This window comes from Cydia splendana, chromosome 6 (genome assembly GCF_910591565.1).
Source record: "Cydia splendana chromosome 6, ilCydSple1.2, whole genome shotgun sequence".
Classification (NCBI taxonomy): Eukaryota; Metazoa; Arthropoda; class Insecta; order Lepidoptera; family Tortricidae; genus Cydia; species Cydia splendana.
Genome location: NC_085965.1, coordinates 20,768,843 through 20,789,729, shown reverse-complemented (window position 1 = coordinate 20,789,729; position 20,887 = coordinate 20,768,843). Strand labels below are relative to the sequence as shown.

The 20,887-nt window shown below is 38.2% G+C and overlaps 1 protein-coding gene across 1 annotated transcript in view; it reads right to left on the bottom strand.

The window, feature by feature from the left end:
• Positions 1–18,662, bottom strand: part of LOC134791663 (axin) — a 94,040-nt gene extending 75,378 nt beyond the window's left edge. The window contains exon 1 of the mRNA XM_063762747.1: positions 18,441–18,662. The gene's annotated coding sequence lies outside the window, so the exon portion shown is untranslated. The remainder of the gene's footprint in view (positions 1–18,440) is intronic.
• Between the last annotated feature and the right edge of the window lie 2,225 nt (positions 18,663–20,887).

The following is a 20,887-nucleotide window of genomic DNA, read 5'->3' as shown; positions in this document are numbered from 1 at the left end:
CAATGGCTTGCTAACTTACTGCTGCCACACCGCATCCCAGGCCGGATCACGGTTCGACAGCGCACGACCGTAGTGGAGATTGTGTAAAGGCCTTCCAGCATATCCATTCCGGAAGCGTCACGGCTCTGTGTCGCTCGGAGGCGCCGACTCGTCTTCCGGCGCTACAGAACACGCGTCAAATACAAATCAATGGCTTGCTAACTTACTGCTGCCACACCGCATCCCAGGCCGGATCACGGTTCGACAGCGCACGACCGTAGTGGAGATTGTGTAAAGGCCTTCCAGCATATCCATTCCGGAAGCGTCACGGCTCTGTGTCGCTCGGAGGCGCCGACTCGTCTTCCGGCGCTACAGAACACGCGTCAAATACAAATCAATGGCTTGCTAACTTACTGCTGCCACACCGCATCCCAGGCCGGATCACGGTTCGACAGCGCACGACCGTAGTGGAGATTGTGTAAAGGCCTTCCAGCATATCCATTCCGGAAGCGTCACGGCTCTGTGTCGCGCGGAGGCGCCGACTCGTTTTCCGCCGCTCCACAACACGCGTCAAATACAAATCAATGGCTTGCTAACTTACTGCTGCCACACCGCATCCCAGGCCGGACCACGGTTCGACAGCGCACGACCGTAGTGGAGATTGTGTAAAGGCCTTCCAGCATATCCATTCCGGAAGCGTCCCGACTCTGTGTCGCGCGGAGGCGCCGACTCGTCTTCCGCCGCTCCACAACACGCGTCAAATACAAATCAATGACTTGCTAACTTACTGCTGCCACACCGCATCCCAGGCCGACTTAAATACATACCGCAGATATTGAACACTGAAGTTGGTCAATTTGGACCATCATAAAAGTTTTGCAATAGTACCTAGCTAGTATTTATTTCTTCTATTAGTATGGGCACTTCAGAAGCTTCTGTCAATGTTTAAATTGGCATGATGTAGGTAAAAATTGGGCGATTTCATTTTAACTTGTAAAGCGCGATTTAAGTCGTGTTTCAGTAACGTCTAACCGTCACATTCCTGACAAAATGACATTGACCGTCAGTTTTGTAACGATTGCTAACCGGGCGTTAATGGTACACAGTTAATAAGTGAAAATGCCTTTTATGTGTTACGCGACAAACTAAAAGATGACACGGATTTTATATAACAATTTTTAACAGTTCAGTGCAAAAATTTACAGGTTTTATGAATCTATACAGAGGACTACACTTTTTTTTATCTCAGTTGACACAAATACAGTTAACGCGTTTTAGCGAGACAAATACCTACATGTTATTTACATCTGCATATCTGTGGTATGTCTAATCTAGGTACATATTTGTATAATAATTGTATTATATACGTATTTTTTATTCCTAGTCACTGCATAGGGGTGGGCACCTGTATTAATGGAAGCATCGACCCTTTGAAGATAATAGATTTATGCAGAAACGATATTTAATGCAATTAAGTTGAGTACCTGCCTGTCTGTGCCTAAATTCGCCAATAGACAAATATAATATAATTATAGCCTGACGTAATTACTAATTAGGTTCCAAATTACTGCAAAAATATACAAAACAAACAAATTTGAAAGCCATATTCGTTGTGCTATGATAAATAATAAAATAGAAGTTACTAATGTGAAATAAAACATTACCTTATGTTGTAGGACAAATTGTAAGGTGTAGAGTAAGAAATGTATCTTTCTATGGGTATCTGTGTAAACAATAATATGTATGTAGGTTGGTACGTATGATCAAAAAGCTTAAGAGAAATTAAAAGTAAACGATTTGAAAAACATAAGTATTTAACTTTTTCAACAGTAAGCAGCTTAAGTGTTGCTTAATATGAAGTTTATAGATGGTTATTTGCCATTTTCAAAACTATCCCGCCTTCGCAGTTACCCCAAGCACCTTACTAACCTAGGCTATATTATGTAGGTATAAGAAATGTAGTAGCAAGTCAGTAAGTGGGTTGTACGCTAACAGCTATGCATATTAATATTTGAAGCCTTTTTTAATTTAAAAAACAGGATAAGCATGTGTTTACACGTGTAAAGTTCCTCAACTCTACGACATCAAAATCCTCAATCGCATATGGCATCATTATAAGCCAAGCATCGTCTAACTCAAAACTCCAATAGCGTCAGGCCAACATCAGCGTTCTAACGAGACTCGTATCGTTAGTACCGAGAGCGCGATAACGACTCCGCGAGGGCTCTTGCCGTAAGCGCGTCTTTGTCGCGCCTTCACTCATTCCCATACCCAACCGACAACCAGAATAAGTAGATCTCCAGTTACATACAGTTATTAAACATCTCAAGCTCATAGTTATACTAGTTTAAGATTAAGGTTTGGAATAGAGGCGCACGCGCCGCCTATCGCCATCTCCACTAATAAACCGTGTCACATATTGGTGGATGTGCTTCAGTGAATGAAGTGCTTGTGCTGCGTTGTTTATTTGGCTTTTTGCTTTGATGTGGTGAAACCTTCTTTTTGATCGAGGGTTTTTTACATTTTTCGCAGTTGGGTAGTCTATATTTATATTAATGTCACAGTGCAATAACAACGCAGAAGTGGCTTATAGATGGAGATGCTGTTTAAACTGTCAAACTGTCATGTGTAACATTTTAATGTTTTACAGAGGACGGATAAGAAGTGTAAGTAAACCGATGAAATTAAACTCAATTAAAGTTTTGAACTGTTGATGAAATGAATTAACGGTATGTTTTTTATTTCCACGCATAATAAATTTCTGATTCCTAAACGCTGCGATACATGTGCGAAAAGGTAATTCGCAATTTGTGTCGTTGTAAAATTGTCGATTCGTACGGTATTCCTTACTTCCTTTGTTCAATATTTGGTGCTACCAGACCACTATAACATCTTCCAATTTTCAACAAACTGGTCACATTGCTTGAGCAATCTCAAACGTTCGATACAAACATGTCTCGATTCTCGATTGAGACGGCATCCAGGAAACAAACCTCGGTCTAATACGGTGTAATTGCCGTGCCCCGCCGCAGACGGCCGAGAGCTATCGACCGATTCTTGTGCAATTAAACTGCACTGCACACAAGGCTCAGATATGTGTTTGTTGTACAAGAATTTTTCAGTTTACAAACGATTGCAATAGCTTTCGTGTGGCTACGTTCAAGTGCGGTTTTGTTTTTCGTGACACATGATTGTAACGAAGTTAGCTCGATAGAAATCCTGGGATTCTTTGAGCTATATACACCTTGGTCTATACAAACGTATTTGATTTCCTATCGTCCTTTACTGCTGATTTATATGAACTAAGTGCTCCAAGCGCGGTCAAATCAAACCAGTATAAGCGATCTCAGATCACGCATAGTTGTCATGGATCTCGAGGTCATTGTTACACTTTAGCTAGTTATTTGTCTCGTGACTTGAGGTGCATGAACAGAACTAGCTACACAGCTACAGTCTCCGAACGAGCGCACGCTTTCCTCTCGAGTGGGATGCCATCTCGACTCAACATCAACTGTTGACAACCGAACTGCGTCCACGCCTCGAGTGACACTAGACCGGCTCAAAGCCGAGTGTTTGCCCCTTTGTCTTACCGGGCAATTAGTCGGTCCGTTCATTTAATTCTATCGGTCGATTAGCAGAGCCAGGTGCCCATTAATTGTGCGCTATCAATTTGACTACGGCTCCTGGACGGGCGATGTCGTTAGTCCAATCAAGTAGGGTCGGCCGGGAAACGTTAGACAAGTATTTGGTTGGAACTTAAATCAAATCGTATAGTGCTTGCAATATGGCCAGATCTCAAATTTGAGTCTATATCTTAATTTTAAAAACATACCTATCCTTTAAAGCCTTTTGTACCTATGTGCAGGGACTATGGCAGGCACCATACGAAATAAACGCTCTCTATTCTATTCTCTATAAATATTTTAAATAATATAAACAGCTCACTGACAACACTTTTCATAAACCTTTTTAGCTTTGCCCATTATTATGGAATTTACAAAAAAACTTAAAATCATATTGATAAGCCAAATTTATAAATACATAGAAGTTTTATTTCGATGTTTCGACCTAATAACTAATAATATATTGTTTTTCGACTAGATAATACGAGAATGCTATGCAGCAATACTAATGGAAAAACACTGATTACCTATTTAAATTTCCAAAATTCCATAGTGTTTTCTCTTTCGTTGGAATACGTCTGCAGGTAACGCACGTGAGTAGTTAGTATCCGTTCATCTATGTACAAGCAATACGCATGATTACTCGAAGTAATTAAGAGTAGAAACACGCACACCTTCTAATAGGATTATACAAATATATAGCCAGGTGTATCATGAAACATGATAACTTAATTTATTTAATGCAACTTGGAATTATATATTTAAGCCTGTTTAATGTTTAGAGGAGTAGTGCCTTCAATTAAAATAAGGTCTGCTTATTTTTTATGTTGATGATTGTCATGCTCTTGTCAAATCTAAACTAGTGTGTGACCTTGAAAGCCCTCCGGGTCATTGTGTAATACTAGAAAAACCATGACATTCTCCGATCTTTTTTGGATTTTGGGAAGTTTTCCTACTAATCATTTATGTTAAGGCAAAAGTCAATAAGAAGACTTTTGAGCAAACCCTGATTTAAAAGAAACGGCTTGTTTATTTGTCATATAACAGGCAACCTATCGCGATTCGTATTCGGATACCACGCCGCTCATAGTTAAGTGAACTAGCTAAACATTCAAGTAATCCAAATAAAAAGTGGATTATACAAACTTTCAGCCCGCATTTGTGTAATGATCGGATCGTATATAGTTGCGAACTCTCACGCAACACAAACAGCCCACGGAAAGACTCGGAAAATTTGCCGGTGTCAGCAACCCGCATATAATAGTTGAAGACTTTCACATTAAAAGGATTACGAATCTTTCAATTTAGATCGAAACTTGAGTACAGGGAGGCGAGTTTGGAAACATAAAGCCAATCATTTGATTGGCTAGCATGGGAGAACTTGATATTAAATTTAATGTAAAAAAAACTCACTTGATGCTTATCATTCGTAAGATTTGTATTTTTCTTATAACATCTACAACAACGAGTGTTTAACAAGCATATGCTACTAGTTACAATCTCCTACGATCTTAAATTGCGAAATATATAGCTTTAAACATGCTGATATCAGTAACTTAAGTCGAATTTAAGCTAACTTTTGTTTCGCCCTCGTATTTGCTTGAAGGGTGCGGCGTCAACATTTACACTTCAGTTTGGTTCAGAAAGATAGTTGGTCGAAATACAAACATATACATCAGAGAATTTATTAATAGAACTCTTGAGATTTACGCTAGACTTTCAGTTCGTTCGTGTTTTAACAAGTATCTTCTTCAAGTATGACTTGACCTTTGTAAAAAAAAGGAAAACTTCACGCTATCGTTTGATACTAAAGGAAGAGATTAGATCCAACCCCAACTGCCTACAGACATGTACAGTCGACGTCAAAAATATGTTTACACTTTTGCACCTTACTCCTTTGTAATAAAGCGAAAAACGTAAACATATCTTTGACGTCGACGTACATTGTAGACACATCAAGTGCATAATTACGTACAGACAAACCGGAGAATCTCCAAACGATCATAAAAAGGTTAATGCCTCGGCTCAGACCTTTCGCAAAGTCTCCATCTCGTTCGCTAGTGCGTATAAAGGCAGTAAGTCCCACTTACACGACAAAGCCTGAATCGTCCCCTTCAGTCTGGCTGCGACTGTCCTAGTTCCAAACCAAAGGGTCGTAACCGCCGCGTATGATCGGTCTCATTAAAAATTCTAATTAGGTACCTAATATTCTGTTTTAAGACATGTTCATTTAACCGTGAATAAAAGCGATTAAAACTTTGAAATTAAAGCGATATTTAATTTTGCCAGTGTTTCAATAGCGAAACACGGCGAGCACCGCAAGAACTCTTAAATGTGTCTTTGATGTGTTTCTGTTTATGAGAGACTTATTAAAAGACGTTTTACGTATCTTGACACATCAAAAGGGCAATAAAAGAACAAACTAATTATACCCCTGCAAATTACTTTGCAAGTTCGTCTTAAGCAAGAGTTCGGGATTTCGTGGTATTGGGATAATAGTTACTTTGATGGCATACAATAATATGCCTTAACAAGAACATTGTAGAATGAATATTGTTTTAATATCGGTTCCTTTGAAATTCGGTCACCTTACGACTTTGTCTGTAAAATTAGATCTCGAAAAAGTTTCACTACCTTTGGACTTTTTCGGATATTAATATTTAGGAAAAGCGTTTAATGATCTTAATATTCTTAATTCATGCTTACAAATATTGTATTATCATAATTTATGCGTATGTTTCTTTTTATTTAGTTCTAACATACACAATAAACAAATTTACACATTTGAAATTTCGCCAAACTGCGGAACAGTTTGTTGGCGAATAAAAACACTCTTTTCTTAACCTATTGTGTGCGCTTACATAAATTACATAACCTAAAATAATACACTATAAATCTACTTAATTGTGAATCTAATTCTACTTGCTAAATAAACTTTTTTAAACATGCAGATACGTCTGCGAGCGATATTCCACTACTACTACTACTACTACTGTCGGATAATCATATCCAGAAAAAAGTACCTTTTACTTTCAATCAATCAATATAATAAAGAAAATAGAAAGATATTTTGTAGCTCATTTATTACAATAGTTATTTGTACAACAAGAGATCAAAGTTTGATATTTCTTCGAGTGCTTATTTTGAGTCCCGTGCAAGCGAAAGATTCTATAATCTCTATCTAATTTAGAATCTTGAGCGTAGTAAGGGATTCAAAAGCGCACGAGATGTAAATAACTTTGATCTCGTGTAGTACACAAAATTTTTCACCCTAAGCAGTGAGAACATACCTAGAGGGACAGAGATAATAGAACCCAAGTATATCGAACTTGTATTAGACCCCGCATGTTGAAATGACTATAAAGGTCACTTGAATGTCATTTTGTCTCACTCAGTGAGCAAAATCGCATTTTGCTCACTGAGTGAGACTCAATCAGTGAGCAAAATGCGATTTTGCTCACTGAGTGAGACAAAATGACTCAGTGAGCAAAATCGCATGTTGCTCACTGTTTTTAAGAAGCAAAGTACCCTTGTTCGAGCTGCTGAGGTGAAAAGGTTATTTCAATATGTTTTGATTCTAAATTAACGATTGATAGTAGGGCTCCCGGTATCCGTGTTACACGCCGAAACGAATACCCGTGTTCTTAAGACCGGCGGTGCTAAGAACACGGTTTACACGGAACCGCCGAGATCCGGATACGTATCCAAGAACCGTTCCCAAGAAACGTTTCTCAGATACGTATCTCCGTTTACACGGGTACTTAAGACCGGCCCGAACGGATCCGAAACAGTTTGAGCTAATCAATGCTCTAGCTCTGGGTATGCAAGGTCTAGTATTGAATGTTGACTTCAGATGAACTCGTTTAGCGTACGAATTTTTTTTTTAAATTATTTATAACAGTTTTAACACATGTGTTAATATAACATATTTAACCAACTATACAATACAGGGTAATTTTTGGACCGTATGCCATATTGTGCGAGGTGATTAGGTAGGCCATACTGAACAACTTTTTGTATGGCACCAACTCCGAAATCACAAAATTTTTTTGGCCGTTTCATACATTTTGGTCGAGTGGATGTCGACGTTTTCTATGGGAAGGCCAAATTTTTTTTGGGATTTCGAGGTTGGTCCCATAGAAAAAGTTGTTCAGTATGACCTACCTAATCACCTCGCACAATATGGCTAACGGTCCAAAAATGACTCTGTATATGAATGGAAGTAGGTGTCCCTATTCTATATAGTCTACTATTTTTAATTTTGAACTTACTCGTCCCTAGTTTAGAACCTTAATTAGGGTTCCGTACCCAAAGGGTAAAACGGGACCCTATTACTAAGACTCCGCTGTCCGTCCGTCCGTCCGTCTGTCACCAGGCGGTATCTCGTGATCTGTGATAGCTAGACAGCTGAAACTTTCACAGATGATGTATTTCCGTTGCCGCTATAACAACAAATACATACTAAAAACAGAATAAAATAAAGACTTAAGTGGGGCTCTGGGACTTAAGTACTTGGATGGGTGACCGTTTTTATAGATAATGGTACGGAACCCTTCGTGTGCGAGTCGGACTCACACTTGGCCAATTTTTTTTTACTATTATTGCTTTTAAGTTAATTTCATTACATATTACATTTCAATCAAAGAAACACATTTTATATATAATGGTGTAAGTTATATAGTTTCGCGAAGAATAGGTATGCAGACAAATACTACCTACTACTACTTTGTGGTTATTTGTTATTTTTATCAATTACCTAACTGTTAACTAATCTACCAACGAAGCAAAAAAAGTACAGCGGCATTTGAAACGCAGGATTTCACGCGAGAACCTTAAAAACCTATGCTACCTTGGTTACCTTGCAATTATATTGCTAAATACATTAAGATAGATCTCAAAATTGGTAATCATTCATGCTGACTGGGGTCACTTTCACACTAGTGCTCAGGTAATAAATGCCGGCCGGTGGTGTTACATTCATTAGAACGTGTTGTTTTCCAATACCCTTTTGTCTGATATCGCCGAAGACAAGTAGCGTCCCAAACTATTATCAGAACTGCCATAGCTAATTATAAGCTTTATGTCGGTGTAATAAGGAGAACCTGTCTACACATATATGAAATTGTAACAAATGCAGCGGCTGAAATCAAATGTATCGAAGCAAATGAACACGAAATAAATATGACTTTTAAGATATTGTGTTTAGGTAAGTAGGTATGACTCCAGTTCGCCACTTAGTCGGCCAATTCGTAAAATACAGTCTTTCCAAGTTACTTTAATTTAAAATCGTTTTGTTGTTTTGTTGCTAAAATTGTAAATAATATTTATTAGTACAGTCTTAAAGTTCATTTTATATGATAATAAGATAATGAATTTAAGAAAAGTCTTACTTTTCATAAATTCATACTAAATTATATTAAAAGTTGTAAATACATTACTTTTTGGCAGATACACATGAGTACAGTGTAAACTCTTTATAACGTCACTCGATTTAACGACAAACTCCTTAAAATTTCGAAATTGCTTTACTTTGGTTGGTTTACCTCGTTTTCTATACAGTAATACACTCTATATAGCGTCACGCTCACTCTATTTAACGACAACAATACGGCATAATACATCATTAATAAATACTTTCTAAGTTGCCGAAATTGATATAAACTGCAGCTGTGTACGTTTTTTTGTTTGCTGTTTTGTTGTTTTATTATCTAGCACGTGTTTACTTCGACTGACGTACCGGAGATTCTAAGAAAATTTGTCTTTTGTTTTTGTATGATCAACTTGCACATGTTTACCTCGGGCACTAGACTTTTGACAAGATGTTACACGTTATAAATTAATAGGCGTTGTTATTTGTATGAAATGAATGTTCTTCTTGTTCAAAATGTGTCCTAAGTATATTATAAACAGATACATTAGAATATTTAGAATAGTAAGATGACCTTTTTATTTCACTCCATTTAACAACCACTCTCTATAGGTACTTAACGTCGAAAAATCCGCAGTCCCTTCAGTGTCGTTATATAGAGTTTACACTGTATTTATTAATTTTTACGTGGTTTACTATAATAATACTAAGATTATAATAATAACTATAATAATACTAAGTCTGGCTTACGTAACTTAAAAAATAATTAGATTAAAAATATACATTTCTTATTGACAGAATATATTCGTAAAAACTCACACATACAATATACAGAATACAAATTATTAAAAATATAAGAATTGTTTAAAAATATGCAATTGGTAAGAATATTGTATACTTACCTACCACCACCTACCAGATCATGCATGGCCAGATTTTAACGTAAAGTCTTTATACTCTTTATTGCTTTTATTTTTTTTTAAGCACTTTAAATTTATTGCTATCAAGTTATATTAATAAACCATAAAGTATTAGTATTTGAAGTCTTATATAAAATACTATTTTGATAACTAGCATAGGTATACCTATTGTATTTCTAATTTTCTACTCGTATTTGCAACATTGCAAGCAAAAACTACCTGGTCAAAAAGGGTTCCGTAAATTCGACTCTATGAACCACGGAATAAGGTTAAATATGACGGAAACTCGTCATGAATCTTTTGTCTACTAATCTGACTCTTAAGTACGCCGCGCCGGTTCGTTCTTTCGCTACTCGTCAAGGACGTGTCCGGAGCCACGGGTAAATAAGATCCGTTTCTTCGAATACCCGTTTATCCGTGGAGACGGATCTTAATTACACGTTTCTTAATTACACGTGCGGAACGGGCCAGAAAACCGTGTACGTGTTATTCGGAAACGGGTATTCGAAACGTGTAAACGAAACACGGACTCGACCGCGAGCCCTAATTGATAGTGAGCCTGCCTGCGACGCTGAAGGTACAGGTGGTTCAGGGTTTGAATCCGGCGTTCGAATTCGTACATGAGCTATGGAGTATGGGTGTTTTCTACGTATCTTCTGAGTAGTTTACCTAGGGGTCATCCATTAATTACGTCACACGAATTTCTAGGTTTTTTTACCCCTCCCCCCTCCTTGTCACACTTGGTCACATTTGGCAAAGCCCTCCCCCCTGGTGTGACGTCACATTTCTTCAACGAAATCGGCAATTATTCATTTAATATTATATCAAAATATTTTTGACAAAAGAAATATTAGTAATTTTATAACCCAAAACTGATTAAGAAATAAAATTAAACGAATAAAAACGATTATCGTTTCAAAAACTTGTTATTTAAATGTATATTAGCGTATAAAATAATTTAAATACATTTTCGGTTACTGATGAAGTTAAAGTGACGTCGGGGGGGTCGATGTTGCTCCACGTCCGTAGGAATTACCTTAGATAGCCCTACACGTGATCCCCGGGTGGTGCTAAGAGCGCAACAACTTTGGCAGCTGCACTGCCTCTTCAAGGTCTCGCAGCTTACTCTACTTCAACAACCAATACTCAATACTCGATATGAATTCGGATGCTTTTAAAAACGGCACTTTTAAGCGCCCAAAAACAAGGAACGTTGGACCATCAGTCCGCGTTTTGCAACTGAATATAGAAAGTATTAGTAAATCTAAGACAGAATGTTTGCACAAAATCTTGCATGACAATGACATTGACGTTGTCCTGCTTCAGGAAACGCATACCGCTGACGACTTCCAACTTGCCCGTAGAGGTAACATACCAGGTTACGACCTCATTGCAGCAACATACCACGCCCAATACGGAACAGCTACTTTTGCCCGAACAGCGCTATCCCACCAAATCAGCCTGCTCTCGAACAACATTGATGCTAATGATATTGCCATCACAACTGTCCAGCTTGGTGAAACCAAACTCTGCAATATATACAAGCCACCGAACTCCTGCTGGCCCACACCGCCTCTGCCCAGTCTCGAACACCCCGCATTATTTATAGGTGACTTCAACAGCCACCATACCAGCTGGGGCTATAGACAAAATGATGGCAATGGCGAGGCACTTATCGACTGGTCGGATAGATACAACACCTTCCTCGCTGTGTCCAATAAGGGAAAAGGTACGTTTAGATCTGCTCGCTGGGGCCGCGATTATAACCCCGATCTCGTTTTCACCACGAAGGCCGCCGATGGAACCCCAGTCCCGACAACTAGGCAGGTCCTTGCAGACTTCCCTCACAGCCAACATAGACCAGTCCTTATAACGATTGGCTTACAAATACCGATGGTAGAATCGTATCCTGTACCTCGCTGGAATTTTCAAAAGGCTGACTGGCCTGCCTATGCAGCCGAACTTGATGATTGCTTAAGATGGATCCCCCCCGAGCCCAAAAACTACGAGAGGTTTCGGAAACTAATCAAAAGCATTGCTAAGAAGCACATACCCCGAGGATACAGAAAAAACTACATCCCTTGTTGGAACGCTGAGACTGAGACGCTGTGGAACGAATTTTCTGAAACTGGAGACAGGGAGGTAGCACACGAACTTATACGGTCACTGGATGATGCTCGCAGAATGAAATGGGCACAAACAGTTGAAACTATGAGCTTTAAGCATTCTAGTCGTAAAGCCTGGCACACCCTGAACAGACTGTCTTCCGGGGACACGTCCCAGAAACGAAAGCCCAAAGTGGACCCTAATGAAATCGCCCTTAGGATCCACAAACTGTCAAAGGCACCCAGTGATAAGCTTCACACCCGGAAAGTCCGTAAGAAGCTCCAAAATCTCAAGAATGAAACACTGCCGCATCAGGACTTTGGGCGGCCAGTTTCTGCAGACGAAGTGATGTCTGCCATAAAGGAACCCTCGATAAATAAAGCCTGTGGTGATGACGAAATATTTCCAGAGTTTATTAAATACTGTGGACCTCGCACACGGGACTGGATCGCCAAGTTCTACACAGCCATAATAGACTCGGGCACAATCCCCCCTCCTTTAAAACGTGCTAAAATCGTAGCTATCTTAAAGCCCGGGAAATCAGACGATAAAGTAGAAAGCTATCGACCAATAGCACTTCTTAGTGTCATTTACAAGCTCCTGGAACGCATTATATACAACCGCATTTCTAGCGTCATCAATAACTCCATACCACAGGAGCAAGCTGGTTTCCGCCCCCAAAGAAACTGCACGGACCAGGTTCTGGCACTTACAACGCACATTGAGAAGGGTTTCGATCGTAACATGAAGGCATCTGCAGTGTTCATCGACCTCACTGCAGCCTATGACACCGTCTGGCGCCAGGGACTGTTATTAAAGCTGCTGAAAATAGTGCCCTGCATAAAAATCTACAGGTTGCTCGAAAGTGCACTTAGTAACAGGCCGTACCGCGTACACCTTGGTGAGTGTGCTAGCCAAGTAAGAGTCTTAAATAATGGCCTTCCCCAAGGGTCGGTCCTCGCACCACTGCTCTTCAATGTATACGTCCACGACATGCCCGAAACAACCAGTCGGAAGTTTGGATACGCGGACGATCTGGCCTTGGTCACACTAGACTCAAACATGCAGGCTGCCGAACTAACGCTAACAAGGGATCTCTCTACCATGGACAACTTCTTCACGAACTGGCGCCTGTGTCCTAACCCTTCTAAAACGGAAGTAGCTTGCTTTCACTTAAACAACAAAATGGCCAAAAAAGAGCTCAAAGTGAAGTTTAGGGACACCACTCTGGAACATAATTTCTACCCCAAATACTTGGGAGTTACTCTTGACAGAAGCCTGAACTTCAAACAGCATCTTGGGAAAGTGTCTGCAAAGCTAAAAACCCGGAATAGCATCATCCAAAAGCTAACCGGAACTACCTGGGGTGCTAATGCAGCTACACTCCGGACCTCAGCACTGTCGCTTGTATTTTCGACAGCCGAATACAGCTCTGCCGTCTGGCTGAACAGCGCTCACACTTCCCTGGTTGACGTCCAACTCCATCACACGATGCGTCTCATCTCTGGATGCCTCAAGCCCACACCGATCTATTGGCTACCAGTCCTATCCCACATACTGCCACCTCATATGCGGAGAGAAAAATGCCTTGGCCTTGAAATACAAAAGATCCGGGCATCCCCAAACTTACCTGTCCATGAAGACCTCTATGATTTTAAAAAGACAAGACTTAAGTCTCGCCATCCTCCAGTGCTGAGATTCCATGATCCAGCACCAATGTGTAACCTACGGGACTCCTGGGATTCTGAATGGGAATCAAGATTTCTCCCCTACGACGTCTTCAAGCCTAATACCAAGACACGACCCGCTGGCTTTGAGGAACCCCGACGCGTTTGGTGCATGCTGAATCGGATAAGGACGGGAGTTGGAAACTGTGCTTATTTGTGGCACAAATGGAACTGGTGCGAATCACCGGTATGTCGGTGTGGAGCAGCCGAGCAGACCGTACACCACACGGTATTTGACTGTCCCTTAACCAAATACCATGGGCAAGTGGAGGATTTTACCACCTTAACCACAGATGCGGTACAGTACTTAAAAACTGTAAATCTCTGAAGTAGAGTACACAAAAGCCATACGAAAAAAAAAAAAAAAAAAAAAAATGACGTCACAAAGTTCGTGACTCCTCCTCCCCCTTGTCACAACATGTCACATTTTCTTGACCCCCTCCCTCCCCCTATATGTATACGTGTATATATTGCTCGGGTCTATCGGTCATGGGTCATGCGTGTGAATTTGTTTCCAAATATTTATATATCACAATTACATAACTAGTCATATATCAGCCAAGGCTTTAAGAACAATTAAATTAACCTAAAATTGTTTTCATCTCTAGACTAATTGAAATATGTATAATTAATTTATTTTCAGGCAAAAAGGAATAGATAAATAATACCTTACAATACAACAATCGATGTATTGTATCCCGTATCTACGCACATTTATATGCGCCTTTCCATCAGAGAAGGGTCCTTATTCTTCATGTGCAATAATTGCACCGTATTGCACTTGAAGCATAACGACCCTTCTGTGTGGGAAAGCCACATATATTTTTGCGACAAACCCGTTGAGAACACACGGCGGTGCGGGGAGCTTGTCGCTTTGTCGCTCGTGTTAGTTGACTACCCGCACTGGCCTTTTGCCCTTTGACTAACGTAGGTAGTACCTATGGCTATAAAGCCTACGTGTCTCGGACAATGCTATGTTTCGAGTTAACTCGAGCGGAGATTTGCGGAAAAATAATTGTCTGTTGGGGTTTTACTTGTATAAAAGTCCATGTAAAGTAAACTGTTAATTATATAAAACTATGGGAATAAATCAAATTATAGCGTAAAGAAGACGCCGTTTCGAATCCGGACTCTGCCTCTGGAAGGCTTTGCCACTTTCTCTTTAGTATTCATCAAAATTTATAGGATACTTCTTGTTGACCTAGAACTATGAACTTTGTAAAAAATAAAATAAAAAAGGTTAATTTCTACGGAACCCTCGGTGGGTGAGTCCGACTCGCACTTGGACGGTTTTTATTATTATTTATAGGTACATACTATGCATACGGTTAGTTAAATTAGTGTCAATATAAAGATCGAGTTAACCCACTAACAACATTTTAAACTTATCAAAAACATCACCAAACAAATTGGAACATTGAATTAGAAAACGTTTTTAAAATTAGAATTTAATTCCTCACGTCGCTTGCGCCCTTTTTCCCCGCGGCGGCAGTATTAGCGCACTGTCGCGTCTTCAGAGGGCGGCGAGATCAAAGGATAGGTACACAGCAACCGCTCCCATTGATGTCGCGCACAAAGGGAATTGATTGTTGCAAAACTCTTTTTTTAAAGCATCCATGACACATTTTGCTTTGTTTCTATAGTGGATGCGTGTTACGCTTGTATGTTGTCTTAATAAGACATGTAAATCACTTGTGAGGTTTTTGTGAGGGTTACTTATTATTTTATCATTTTTATTTCATCTTTGATGGATCAAAGTGTGTATGAGTTTTAGGCTGTTTGCTTTTGAGTTAGTATTTACGAACTAATGTTCCCAGTTTCTACTTAACCATATATAAAATGGATTGACTAGGATTTTTATGTAGGTTTTAACATTGATGTTTTTTAAAAGGATCCAAGAAACATTGTTTTGTTTCAATCACACTGAACAAGTTATGAAAGAATTATTTATTTATTTATTTATTTATTTAATCTTTATTGCACAAAAGAAAACCTTATAGTACAAAAGGCGGACTTAATGCCATAAGGCATTCTCTACCAGTCAACCTTAAGGCTAAGCAGAGAGATTGTGAGCGGTGCTACAATTACAACAGCAAAAACAATCAATAAATTACGAATAACATATTAATTACGTATACAAATATACTATGATATATATGTACATGTATATATTATATACCTATATATATATATATATATATATATATATATATATATATATATATATAAATAACGACGAAACATATTATGAAACTAATATATAATACACTAAGATTTTTTCATTCTGCTAGCAAAGAAAGCACGTACGGATTTTTTGAAAGCGAACTTATTAGGCGCATTTTTTATGTTGAAAGGAAGTCCGTTCCAAAGACGCGCCACCTGCACAGTGAACGAATTCGACATGAACCCGGTTCGGTGAGGAGGGATGGACAGAGACATATTGCCAGAAGAGCGAAGTTGGCGGACGCGAGAAACGCCGTAGTATTGAAAGAAGGATTTGAGGTATTCCGGAGAGAGTGGATCATTAAGCACAGAAAAAAGAGTGGAAAGCAAGCGAATATTGCGACGTTGTCGAATGGGAAGCCAGCCAAGCTGAGAGCGAAAAGAAGAAACGTGATCATATTTGCGGAGGCAAAAAATAAAGCGAATGCAGTTATTAAGCAGGCGGTCCAATTTATCAAGAAGCTCTTCGTTTTATTATTATTTTGTTTGTCTTTTATATTTTAATGGACCCTCTGGTGTACGAGTTTTAAGCTGACAGGCTGTTTGCTTCTGAATTTATATTTACCAATGAATATTTCCATTTAGCTATACCAAGAACGGATTGCTAAGGGTTCCAGGATAGGTTTTAACAATTTCAAGTTTTAACTCATCATAGGGTAGTAGCTAGATTTTTTTTTTTTTTGCAATGAGGGTTACAGTTTAGTTTTGTAAAAATGAAAGATATCTGGGTTGTGTTATATTTCTATATTTTTAACTAACCGTAAACTAGACCGCAAAATTTTTTTGCTATTTTACACCTTATTTAATTGCAATAAGACAAATAAAACACATTTATAATATCTGCTGTACCCCAATAATGAATAAAAGATTTGTTTGTTAATATGTATGTAGCTTGTAAATTGACTAGGTACGCTGAAGGCAAGCAAAGTATTTGAAATATTTTTTGTATATTTAAATTAAATCTTAATACAATTAGACTGTTTTTTTCAATAATAATAGTCTCTGGTTGCTATCTGCAAAATATATTTTTTTGATGTAGAATAATTAAACTTTTTTTTTAAATCATTGTTATATTAAACATTGTGTAAATACTAATAAATTTAATGACACAGTATATAAAACCATGGTATAAATGTAATGGTGCCTGCATTTACTTAAATGAGATTTAAACTTGTAACAATTTTTGTAATTAAGTAATGTTTAGTAAATTAGTTTTGTTTTATGCGTTTCAAGTGGCAGCCAGAAGACAATAAGGTTTATTTAATTTGAAATTTATTGAATTCATTAACATCGTTTTTGCACAACATATCAGCATTGCAGTACAGCGAGGAAATGCCGCCAGCATCCTTGGTACAATGCCTCAAGGGCCTATTTTAGATTTAAGCTAGTTATTAATTTCTTTTTGTAATTCCACTGTATATATCTTGTTTGTAAATAAATGATTTTGAAATAGAAAGTCATTAAAAATTATCAATATTGATGAAAAGCAATGACAAACAATGTTTACAAATTGATAAATTAGAGGACTGAGCAAATATCAGATCAAAATAGATGTAACATTTAAGTAGAATATTGACTAGGATGATAAATTTTAAGGACCTAGTTGTACAGTAACCTGCAATAATATGTTACTCTGGAAGGCCGCAAAAATATGTGACAAGCTCTTTTGGCTCTGCAAATAAGATTGTGTCAGATATTTTTGCGGCCTTCCAAGAGTAACATATTATTGCAGGTGACTGTACTACATGTATAACTTATTTACATATATTAGGGTGGCTATTCCACCTGTCTAATTTATTTGTCCAAGGTGCCTTGTGTCTCACATTTTGCTTAGTGATAGTGAGATGCACAGACATTGGACCAAGATATTGGACAGATGGAATACCACCCTTATAAAAAAATTACATTCCTCCAACTCTACACAAAAAATATTTTGATACATGATTATTTTACAATTAAGTTTTATTGAGTGGTTATTGAAGCATCTCTTTCTCATTTGACATAACTGTATTTATCATGGCCACAGCCACAGTGTTTGTGATAGTTTTGATTTATAATATGTTTGACATATTTCCTTATCTTCTGTTACTTCTGTACTCTTAATCTCTTGAACTTGAAGGAATAATCACCTGTATTTTAAAATGAAGATTAATTCCAGAAAATTTTTATTGAATTAAGCTGTTGAATATATAGAAAATAAGTTTTGAAAACAACAAACTTCTCCAAAAGTTTTGAATGAGTATTTAAATGATCGAAGTGCAGCCATCGAGCGCTGCAGAGTCGTCCGCACCGTGTGTACTCGAGGAATACACATCCATACACAAGGCAAAACATCATAACCTATACAAAGTATTATTAATAACTATTACCTGCGTTCTTCCCAAATTAGCTTACATTGAACTAATTACGAGGACCAGAAACGCTCATACATGTGTTAGTATCAATAGTGTTAATTATAGAAGGCACAATCTTGGAATAAGGTTCGGTTTCTTACCTCGTTGACACCTGAATTCCCAAAAGTGAGCGATCCCAGAGTTCGTTACAACTTCAAACACTAAACTTTCAACTTTCTAAGGAAAAAATTAACACTTGACTGAAGATATACACTTATAGTAACTTTGTAAAAAGTAATTTAACTTATAAAAGGCTAGAAAACAACATTTTTCACTTAGAAAACAAAAAAATATTTGCACCGTTGACGTCGCTGCTTCGAGGTGTTGATTAGCGATGTTACGATTCGACTTCACAAATCGGTTCAAACCGATTTAGGTCTGAAGTCGACTAAATCGACTTGAGTGTTCCGTAAATCGACTTAAGATACGTTCACCCGCTCTAAGCGCACCCTTTCCGATTTGTTGCTGCGTCACTTTCGTTGGACATATTGAGGCATAAAATGTACACGAATCGACTTCAAACCACGAAGAAAAATGTTGGCATGCACTTTGCCGTCATTATTGAGTCGAGTCAAGTCAAAACTTGGTATCTACAGGTAAAGTAAAATGAAACTTATGGTTCAAGTAGTAAGGTTCAATTTCGCATAGGCTTAAAGAGATCGATTTGGCGGTTTACTTGGATCGGTTTGCCAGTTTTGCGCCGCGTCGATTTGCTAACTGAACGAATTCGCGGCAATGACTCACGGAATCGCACGAGACCGCACGCTCTTTCCAGCTTGCTCGTATAGTGCTTTCCCGTTTTATCTTTAGCAATTAATGACATTTTGATCTACCGCGCAACGGAAAGTAAAAAAATATTACAAAAGTTTTAAGTCAAAAGTTTTTGCTGTCGTGTTATTCTAAGAATTCTAAGGGTCGAACAAACCGTAAAATTTACAATTCGATTTCTTCAACTCAAAACCAAGCGACTACGGAGCGGTTTGAACTATACTGATAATTAAAAAATAGAAGTTAAATCGACTTGGCCAAATCGGTTTGCAAACCGATTTGGGTTTAAATCGGAGTCGACTTATTCGGTTTGAAAATTTTTCGATTTGACCCATCACTAGTGTTGATGCACTATAGCGACCTCTAGTGTACATTTTTACGTAACTATTTACCTTTTACGTTCCATTTCACGCCGCAAATGTCAATTATAAAAAAACCGGGCAAGTGCGAGTCGGACTCGCGCACGAAGGGTTCCGTACCATAATGCAAAAAAAAAAACAAAAAAAAAGCAAAAAAACAACGGTCACCCATCCAAATACTGACCACTCCCGACGTTGCTTAACTTTGGTCAAAAATCACGTTTGTTGTATGGGAGCCGCATTTAAATCTTTATTTTATTCTGTTTTTAGTATTTGTTGTTATAGCGGCAACAGAAATACATCATCTGTGAAAATTTCAACTGTCTAGCTATCACGGTTCGTGAGATACAGCCTGGTGACAGACGGACGGACGGACGGACGGACGGACGGACGGACGGACAGCGAAGTCTTAGTAATAGGGTCCCGTTTTACCCTTTGGGTACGGAACCCTAATAAAAAACGTGATAAACAACCAAGAAGTCTGGACAGGCAGTTTTGTCTCTTTCTGCCAGGCTTTTCTTTTGTTAATTATTATTTAGAATATTGGGTCTAAAATATTGAAAAATATACAATATTATAATTATAGATGACAGGAACACCTATTAGAAAATCAAGCGTGAGTCGGACTTAATTACTTGGTTTTTGATCCGACCCTTACGGGTTTTTAAAGAAATTTCATTCACGTTCCACATAAAAAAATACATTGTTAAAAATTGAGTAATGTACGAAACCCTTGGAACGCGAGTCCAAACCACACTTGACCGGTGTTTTCTATCGATAGTCAAAAACTTAGAATTCGAATCGCTGAAGTCCCTAGAGAAAGCCTCAAGATTGCTATTTTCTAGGGATGTAACGATACCGATACCGATATATCGGCATCGCCGATTTAAATTCAGCCGATATCACAGTATGAAAAGCGCGCGAAACGAATGACGCTGCTAATAATTTGAATAAACTTTGTTTCCATGACAAAAAATCTACCTAAAGTGAACTATAATTACTGAATTGGATTTACTTTTGCATTGGTTGCTTGATGGTTACCTAGAAAAATATTTTCTTTGAATTTGATTTGGCATTTTTCTTTATTTGTTTTACAGTTTTTCACACTTCACAAAATCGAGTGTCTATTATACAGTATAAGTATGTTTTATGCATAGTAAGAATATAATTCCTTATTTATTTTATTTATTAACTATGTCAATGGCGCGAAATTCAAATTTTCTATGAGACGATATCCCTTCGCGCCTACATTTTTCAAATTTGCTGCCTTTTTCTACTGACAAGATCTGCTTGACCAAGTATAACTACTGTCCCATTGATATCGGTATCTGTATCGGTATCGCCGATTATTTACTTCAAAAATCGGTATCGGTATCGTATCGGCAAAATCATGTATCATACAGCCCTACTATTTTCATTTC